This window comes from Podarcis filfolensis, assembly GCF_964270895.1.
Source record: "Podarcis filfolensis genome assembly, chromosome: 4".
NCBI classification, from domain to species: Eukaryota; Metazoa; Chordata; class Lepidosauria; order Squamata; family Lacertidae; genus Podarcis; species Podarcis filfolensis.
Genome location: NC_139607.1, coordinates 98320574 through 98328719, shown reverse-complemented (window position 1 = coordinate 98328719; position 8146 = coordinate 98320574). Strand labels below are relative to the sequence as shown.

Below are 8146 nucleotides of genomic sequence, written 5' to 3'. Positions count from 1 at the left end.
ATTGTTGAAAGCAGTGTGGCACTGCTTTAAATGTCCTGTGCAGATGGGGCCACATCAACAAGCATTATCCATGAGAAAAATGTACTTGGCACCTTCTGCAGAAAACAATATGGGCCAAGGAGTAGCTGAGGCTATGCGCCAACATGAACTGTGCAACTGTGGCCTCCATGCCTTGCCAAACCACCAGGAGGAATTCTGGATCAACTTCCTTCATGGTTCTTACAGGGCATGAAGATGAGAAGTCGGACGCAAACATGAACTTCCTCGCATTTCCTCTCTTCCCATCACTGTCTCAGGAGTGTAATTTGGGGTCAGCAAATACGCACATGGACCAGGGGGCATGGTGGAGAGGAGCAAAATCATCGTTATTATTCTAGTAAGGAATCCAAGGGCTTCCGCAGCCCAGAGGACTGAATGACCCTTCTCTACCCAAAGCAGAACAGCATGATGCACAAGCTATTGGCAAAACGGTGTGACACCCCTCCTTCCCGCCTAGCTCCGCTAAGCAGATGGTTATCTTGAATGGCAAGGTGCCATTTTGCTGGTATTTCTCAAGCTAGTTTGCTGATAGAGTGTTTTAGAAGATGCAAACAATTGCTGCAGAGTACGTTTCTAAGCACAATTCAAAGTGCTAGTGCTTACCTTTAAAGCGCCAAACGTCCTTTGCCCTGTATACCTGAAGGAACATCTCCATCCCCATCATCTAGCCTGGACACTGAGGTCCAGCACCAAGGGCCTTCTGTTGGTTCCCTCAGTATGTTTCCGAGCACAATACAGAGTGTTGGTGCTGACCTTTAAAGCCCTAAACGGCCTCAGCTCACTATACCTGAAGGAGCGTCTCCACCCCCATCGTTCTGCCCGGACACTGAGGTCCAGCGCTGAGGGCCTTCTGGCAGTTCCCTCCCTGCGAGAAGCAAAGCTACAGGGAACCAGGCAGAGGGCCTTCTCAGTAGTGGCGCCCACCCTGTGGAACGCCCTCCCATCAGATGTCAAACAGATAAACAACTACCTGACATTTAGAAGACATCTGAAGGCAGCCCTATTCAGGGAAGTTTTTAATGTGTGACATTTTAATGTATTTTAAAGCTTTGTTGGAAGCTGCCCTGTGGAACGCCCACCCATCAGATTTCAAGGAAATAAACATCTATCTGACTTTTAGAAGACATCTGAAGGCAGCCCTGTACAGAGAAGTTTTTTATGTTGTTGTTGTTGTTTATATTTTGCTGGAATCCACCCAGAGTGGCTGGGGCAACCCAGTCCGATGGGTGGCATATAAATAATAAATTGATGAGGTGCTTTGTCAGACAATAACCTCCACAAGCAGGCCCGGCCCAACACACTTTGCTGCCTGAGGCAAGGAACAAGATGTTGCCTCTCTCCATTCCGTGTGCAAAAGCTGACTAGACTGGCAACTGAGGTTTCAAGCACATGACTTCCCCCCAGAGAATCCTGGGAACTGGAATTCATTGAGGGTGCTGGGAATTGTACTTCTGTAAGGGGCATAAAGAAGGCTGATCGCCAAAGAATTGTTGCTTTTGAATTATGGTGCTGGAGGAGACTCTGGAGAGTCCCATGGACTGCAAGAAGATCAAACCTATCCATTCTGAAGGAAATCAGCCCTGAGTGCTCACTGGAAGGACAGATCGTGAAGCTGAGGCTCCAATACTTTGGCCACCTCATGAGAAGAGAAGACTCCCTGGAAAAGACCCTGATGTTGGGAAAGATGGAGGGCACAAGGAGAAGGGGACGGCAGAGGATGAGATGGTTAGACAGTGTTCTTGAAGCTACCATCATGAGTTTGACCAAACTGCAGGAGGCAGTGGAAGACAGGAGTGCCTGGCGTGCTCTGGTCCAGGGGGTCACGAAGAGGCGGACACGACTAAACGTCTAAACAACAAACGACAACAAGGGGCAGATGACACTTCCTGTAATGCTTTGGGGGAAGCCATGTGCCTTAAAAGCACCGTGCGGATGTAACCTGAATCTCACTTCAGCATCCTCCATTGCCTCTGAGGGGAGCAGGCGAGCTTAAGGGGCCCAGGAAAGACTTCATGACACACACTCAAGACCTCTGTCCCCTTGCCACCCTTCAGCATTTACTGCCTGAGGCAGCTGCATCGCTTGGCCTCCTGGTAGGGCCAGCTCCATCTACAAGTTAGGAGAGCACCTTGGTGGACTTGGACCACATTCTCCATGCATCTAAAGTGATACAGTATGATACCACAGAATCGTAGAGTTGGAAGGGACCCCAAGAGGAATCTCATCTAAAGCATCCAGGACAGATGGCCATCCAACCACCTGAAACTGTCATGGCCCCCCACCCCACCCTCAAGGATCCAAAAAAATGTTAGGAGACTTCCTATTCCCCTCGCAGAGCTAGAGTTCCCAGAATTGCCTGGGTAGAGAGATTGCCTATTAAACCATAAAGGCTTCCGGTGGTGCCCCAGATTCTGAGCTTTTGCACTTAAAAAAGTATGTCTGTAGCCCTACAATAAATAAAAATTGGGGGCAAAGTGTGCAGCATCTTCTAGGCCGTATCTGTGAAAGGAGTGTGGTGCGGGCACGTTGTGATTTTTTCCTGGTACTGAGAAGAAGAAGAAGAAGAAGAGTTTGGATTTGATATCCTGCCTTTCACTCCCCTTCAGGAGTCTCAAAGTGGCTCACAATCTCCTTTCCCTTCCTCCCCCACAACAAACACTCTGTGAGGTGAGTGGGGCTGAGAGACTTCAAAGAAGTGTGACTGGCCCAAGGTCACCCAGCAGCTGCATGTGGAGGAGCAGGGAAGCGAACCCAGTTCACCAGATTACGAGTCTACCGCTCTTAACCACTACACCACACAGGAATGTTCCCTGTTGTTATTACATACACGAAGTATCAAATGTGGTGACAGTAATAATAATACAGCAAAACAACAACACCACAAACTGGCTTATAAGTATAAAACCAAATTTACTAGAATAATAGCTAGAATAGAGATAGACTTGTAACCATTCAAACAACAAACATACTAAGGTGCCATGCGCAAGACAAAGCCTGGAGATACTGTAAACATGGAGTGGATAAATGTACAACTCTATCTTAACAAGTTACACGTGCAGTAAACGTTATACAGACTGGGTAAATGATCCGTTCAACAAGTAGCGTAAGTCCAGTCACAGAACGGCAACCGCGTGCCGCCACAAAGGAAAAGAAAAACAGCTTGGAAAAACTTTTTCATATTCTCCAGTGTGCTACCCTTGCCGCTGTGGCTTTGTCTCGCACATGGCACCTTAATATGTTTGTTATTTGAATGGTTACAAGTCTATCTCTATCCTAGTTATTATTCTAGTAAATTTGGTTTTATAAGCCAGTTTGTGGTGTTGTTGCCCTGTTGTTATTAGACAGCAACATCATCTATGTGTGTGTGTGATCTCCATAATCAGGACATAGCTGTCTTCCCATGGTAAATATAAGGCTGTCAAGAGTGGTTGTCGCTCTCATTTTGGGTTACGCCGTTCCCCACAGCCAGCCATTTTGCATTGTGCCATGCCTCCTCTGTAGAAGCTATTTTGTGAGTGGCACACCCAGCAATCTCAAAATTCAAAATGTTTCCGCTCTTCCAAAAAGTTGGCAGCCCTAGGGACTCTAGTGTGTGTCGTTAACACTAATTGAAATCCTTACTCTCCGAGTCAGGCGAAACCTCTTCATCTCCTGACCCCAAACAGGGGTTCTCTTCAGAAGTCTCCAATAGGTTTCTTGTGACCAGGCAAATGAGCCAGCTTTTTAATTTCATTAACTGTGTGTCATAAGATACGCCACCCATCATTAACTCCTCGTCCATACAGCTCTTTCCCCCTCTACACACTACAGATTTGCTCTCCTAGGGACTCCCTTGTCCTGTGGGAATATCAGTTCAAAGGGATCCCATTGAACGGTGCGATTGTTCCCCGTGGATTTCTAAGCAGAAGGAGTTTGTGGAGCCAGGTCGGTGTGCCTCATCTTGAAGTCTCTCCAAGGAAATGGCTGCCTTTGTGAACCTTAATTTCTTGTTCTTGGTGCTGTTCCTGGCTATAGCTGCTGCTGTCTGTGAGTATGGGGCAATATCCTTCATCCCTTAATTTTTAGAGGGGTAACTATCAGTATCCTTTATCCCTTGACCTTTAAAAAACAACAAATCAATCCCCTTTCCTCAAAGGAACTTGGAGTGGCACGCACAATTTTTAAGCAGAAGCTGGTAGGCCATCTGCCAAGGATGCTTTAGCTGTGATTCCTTAGGACCCTTAGGGATAGCTTCCCACTTGACAATTCTATGATTCTGCCATTCCTATTTTATCCCCACAATGTGAGATAAGTGAGGCTGAGGTGGTAAGTGGCCCAGGTCACCCAGTGAGCTTCACCGCTGTCTAGATGCAAAGATTGTATTGCTTTGAAATCTTTTTAACTGCAAGAAGGGTCATTTAGTCCAACCCACTGCAATGCAGGAATGTGTAGACAGAGTTTGTCCCAGAGTTTGTCATTGGCTCCCAGTACGTTTCTGAGCACAATTCAAAGTGTTGGTGCTGACCTTCAAAGCCCTAAACGACCTCGGTCCTGTATACCTGAAGGAGCATCTCCATCCCCATCGTTCAGCCCGGACACTGAGGTCCAGCGCCGAGGGCCTTCTGGCGGTTCCCTCCCTGCAAGAAGTGAGGTTGCAGGGAACCAGGCAGAGGGCCTTCTCGGTAGTGGTGCCTGCCCTGTGGAATGCCCTCCCAGCAGATGTCAAGGCAATAAACAACTATTTTACATTTAAAAGACAACTGAAGGCAGCCCTGTTTAGGGATGTTTTTAATGTCTGACGCTGTATTGTTTTTAATATTCGGTTGGGAGCCGTCCAGAGTGCCTGGAGAAACCCAGCCAGATGGGCAGGGTATAAATAATAAATTATTATATTCTTATATGTGTACAGTGTAATGTGTGTGAAGAAGTCTGTCGAGTCCAGCCACTGGTCCACGCATCCCAGTATTGTCTGCAATGACTTGCAGTTTCTCCCTTCCTTGCTTGGAGATGGCGGGAATTCTGCACACAGTTCGGAACCTTCTGCACACAAATGCTCTGCCGCTGAGCCACAGCCCTTGCCCAACAGCTGTGCATTATGCTTGCCCACAGGGAGAAGGTATCAAGGGAAGAACGAAATTTCCTGTTGCTTGCAGCAGGCAAAAAGCATGCCATGAGGATTTAGCCCTGAAAAAATCTCCCTCTCTGGGCGAAAGGCAACAGAACCTATCTTTTAAGAGGGCATTCATGTGCTTGGTTTTTCCTTTCTGCTGTTGCCGTTCACAGGTCTGGATGTTCGCACTGGAGAATGGGGTTGCGGAAACTTCCGAGGCTACTGCCGCAAGGACTGCTTCCCCCAGGAAAAATCTCTGGGGCCCGAAGACTGTGCTGAAGGCTTGGTGTAAGTCTCCTTTTTATGCCCCCTTCCCTGTTCTGATCTTTCTGTTGTCGAGATGATAAATAATTCTCAGAGCGCAACAGCCCGGTGGGAAATAAGGGAAACCAAACTTAAATGGCAGTGAGAGATTTTACTTTCTTGGGTTCCATGATCACTGCAGGTGGTGACAGCAGTCACAAAATTAAAAGACGCCTGCTTCTTGGGAGAAAAGCTATGACAAACCTAGACAACATCTTAAAAAGCAGAGACATCACCTTGCCAACAAAGGTCCGTATAGTTAAAGCTATGGTTTTCCCAATAGTGATGTACGGAAGTGAGAGCTGGACCATAAAGAAGGCTGATCTCCGGAGAATGGATGCTTTTGAATTATGGTGCTGGAGGAGACTCTTGAGAGTCCATGGACTGCAAGAAGATCAAACCTCTCCATTCTGAAGGAAATCAGCCCTGAGTGCTCACTGGAAGGACAGATCCTGAAGCTGAGGCTCCAATACTTTGGCCACCTCATGAGAAGAGACCCTGATGTTGGGAAAGATGGAGGGCACAAGGAGAAGGGGACGACAGAGGACGAGATGGTTGGGCAGTGTTCTCGAAGCTACCAGCATGAGTCTGACCAAACTGTGGGAGGCAGTGGAAGACCGGAGTGCCTGGTGTGCTCTGGTCCAGGGGTCACGAAGAGTCGGACATGACTAAACGACTAAATGACAACAAAACTTAAATGGAAACTAGGCAACAGAACCAAACTTCTGTAACGCGATGGCTGAAATGTTCTTTATTTGTTACTATTTATTTCTTGCGTTTATAGCCCAACTTTTCTCTCAGGATCTCAAGGTGGTGTACGTAATTCTCCCCCCCTCTTTTAATTCCCACAACAGCCCTGAGAGGTAGGTTAGGCTGAGAGTGAATGACTGGCTCCAAGGGGAGCCCCACAACTGAGTGAAGATTTGAACCCTGGTCTCCCAGGTCCAGGACTCTCAGCGCTATACGGCACTGGCTTTTGGTAGGGTGTGCAAGTGTCCCACTTGACAGAGTGCAGTCCTCTCGTTGTCTGATGCAAGTCCAGTGTACAAAGAGAGAGCGCTACATGCCTGAGAGAACTTTCATGACACACTGAAAACCAATTTTCAGTTTCTGCCAACATCCAAAAATCTACAGAATTGGGTAGAACTTCTTAAACTGCATGTCACTTGGTGGTAACGGAAATCTAAAATTCTGTGAACCACCCTGAGACCTCCGAGTATAGGACGGTATATAAATTCAATAAATAAAAAAAATAAAAATAGTAGTTGCCCATCGATAGTTTGGAAGTGACCTGGGTTGCCTTGCCCGGTATGGTGAAATGCATCATATGCAGTTTAAATCCTAGCAATTATTTCTAAATTTGCATCTATCTATCTATGAATTAGGGACACGGGGGGTGCTGTGGGTTAAACTAGAGCCAAGGACTTGCTGATCAGAAGGTCGGTGGTTCAAATCCCTGCGACAGGGTGAACTCCCGTTGCTCGGTCCCTGCTCCTGCCAACCTAGCAGTTCAAAAGCACGTCAAAGTGCAAGTAGATAAATAGGTACTGCTCCTGCGGGAAGGTAAATGGTGTTTCCGTGCGCTGCTCTGGTTCGCCAGAAGCGGCTTAGTCCTGCTGGCCACATGACCCAGAAGCTGTACACCAGCTCCCTCAGCCAGTAAAGCTAGATGAGCGCCGCAACCCCAGAGTCGGCCACGACTGGACCTAATGGTCAGGGGTCCCTTTACCTTTTATGTATGAATTAGCATGTGCAGAATGTATTCAAATCTGTAAATCTTTTGTCCTTTTTGGCAAACGCACAGGTGATCACCCTAAACTCCTGCGATGTCTCAGTGTGGTTTTTAAAAAAAATTTAATGCACTAGAGGACCATCTTTTGTCACTACTAGCTGTGTGCACACACCATCCCTTTAAAGCACATTCTTTCCCTCAAAGAATTCTGGGCACTGCAGTTTGTTCAGGGTTGATGGGAACTGTAACTCTGTGAGCGCTAAACTACGGTGCCCAGAATTCTTTGAGGGAAAGAATGTCATTTGATTGAGTTTTAAAGGCATAGTGCATACACAGTCTTCTTAGTATTGTGTATTGTGTTTTTAATATTCGGTTGGGAGCCGCCCAGAGTGGCTGGGGAAACCCAGCCAGATGGGCGGGGTATAAAAAATAAATTATTATTGAATTATTATTAGTCATGATGACTATATATGGTACGTATATCTTGGACAATGAAGTTCAGGTTTGCTAATAATTTGGTGTACTAGCATTGCTTTCTCTTAACCATTTATTCTTTCTGTTTACAGCTGCTGCATATCAGGCATGTTGGGATAGCAATTTGGATTAATAACCGAGTGACTGGGCTGTGAAGAGAATTTCTTGAGGATGCTTGCAGGAGGGCAGGCAACAAAGAGAACAAAACGACAGCCCCTTCATTGCAGCAAACAGCTTGCAAACAATAAAATTATTTCTCCTCGGCTTTTGCTCTGACTTATGATGAATCGTTTCTTTATCATTAGTTATGGCAGCTTCGCTATCCAGACCTAGGAGCAGGCAGGAAAAGACAAGATGGTGGTGGTGGTGGGGGTTCCTTCTGCCGCACTTCTGAGCTCAGGGCACCTACGGGTGCCTCCAGATTATCAGTGTTTTGCAGGACAGACTCGGGTGCATGGCAGCACTCTAGATTTGCACATTTAAAGTGGATTAAAGCAGTCTAGCACAAC

The 8146-nt window shown here is 46.8% G+C and overlaps 1 long non-coding RNA gene across 1 annotated transcript; it reads left to right on the top strand.

Moving 5' to 3' along the window:
* The first annotated feature begins 3811 nt into the window (after positions 1-3811).
* On the top strand, positions 3812-7899 carry LOC310760961. Its single transcript, XR_014547126.1, has 3 exons — positions 3812-4065; positions 5302-5416; positions 7730-7899. It is a non-coding gene; the product is annotated as an uncharacterized lncRNA (long non-coding RNA).
* The last annotated feature ends 247 nt before the right edge of the window (positions 7900-8146 follow it).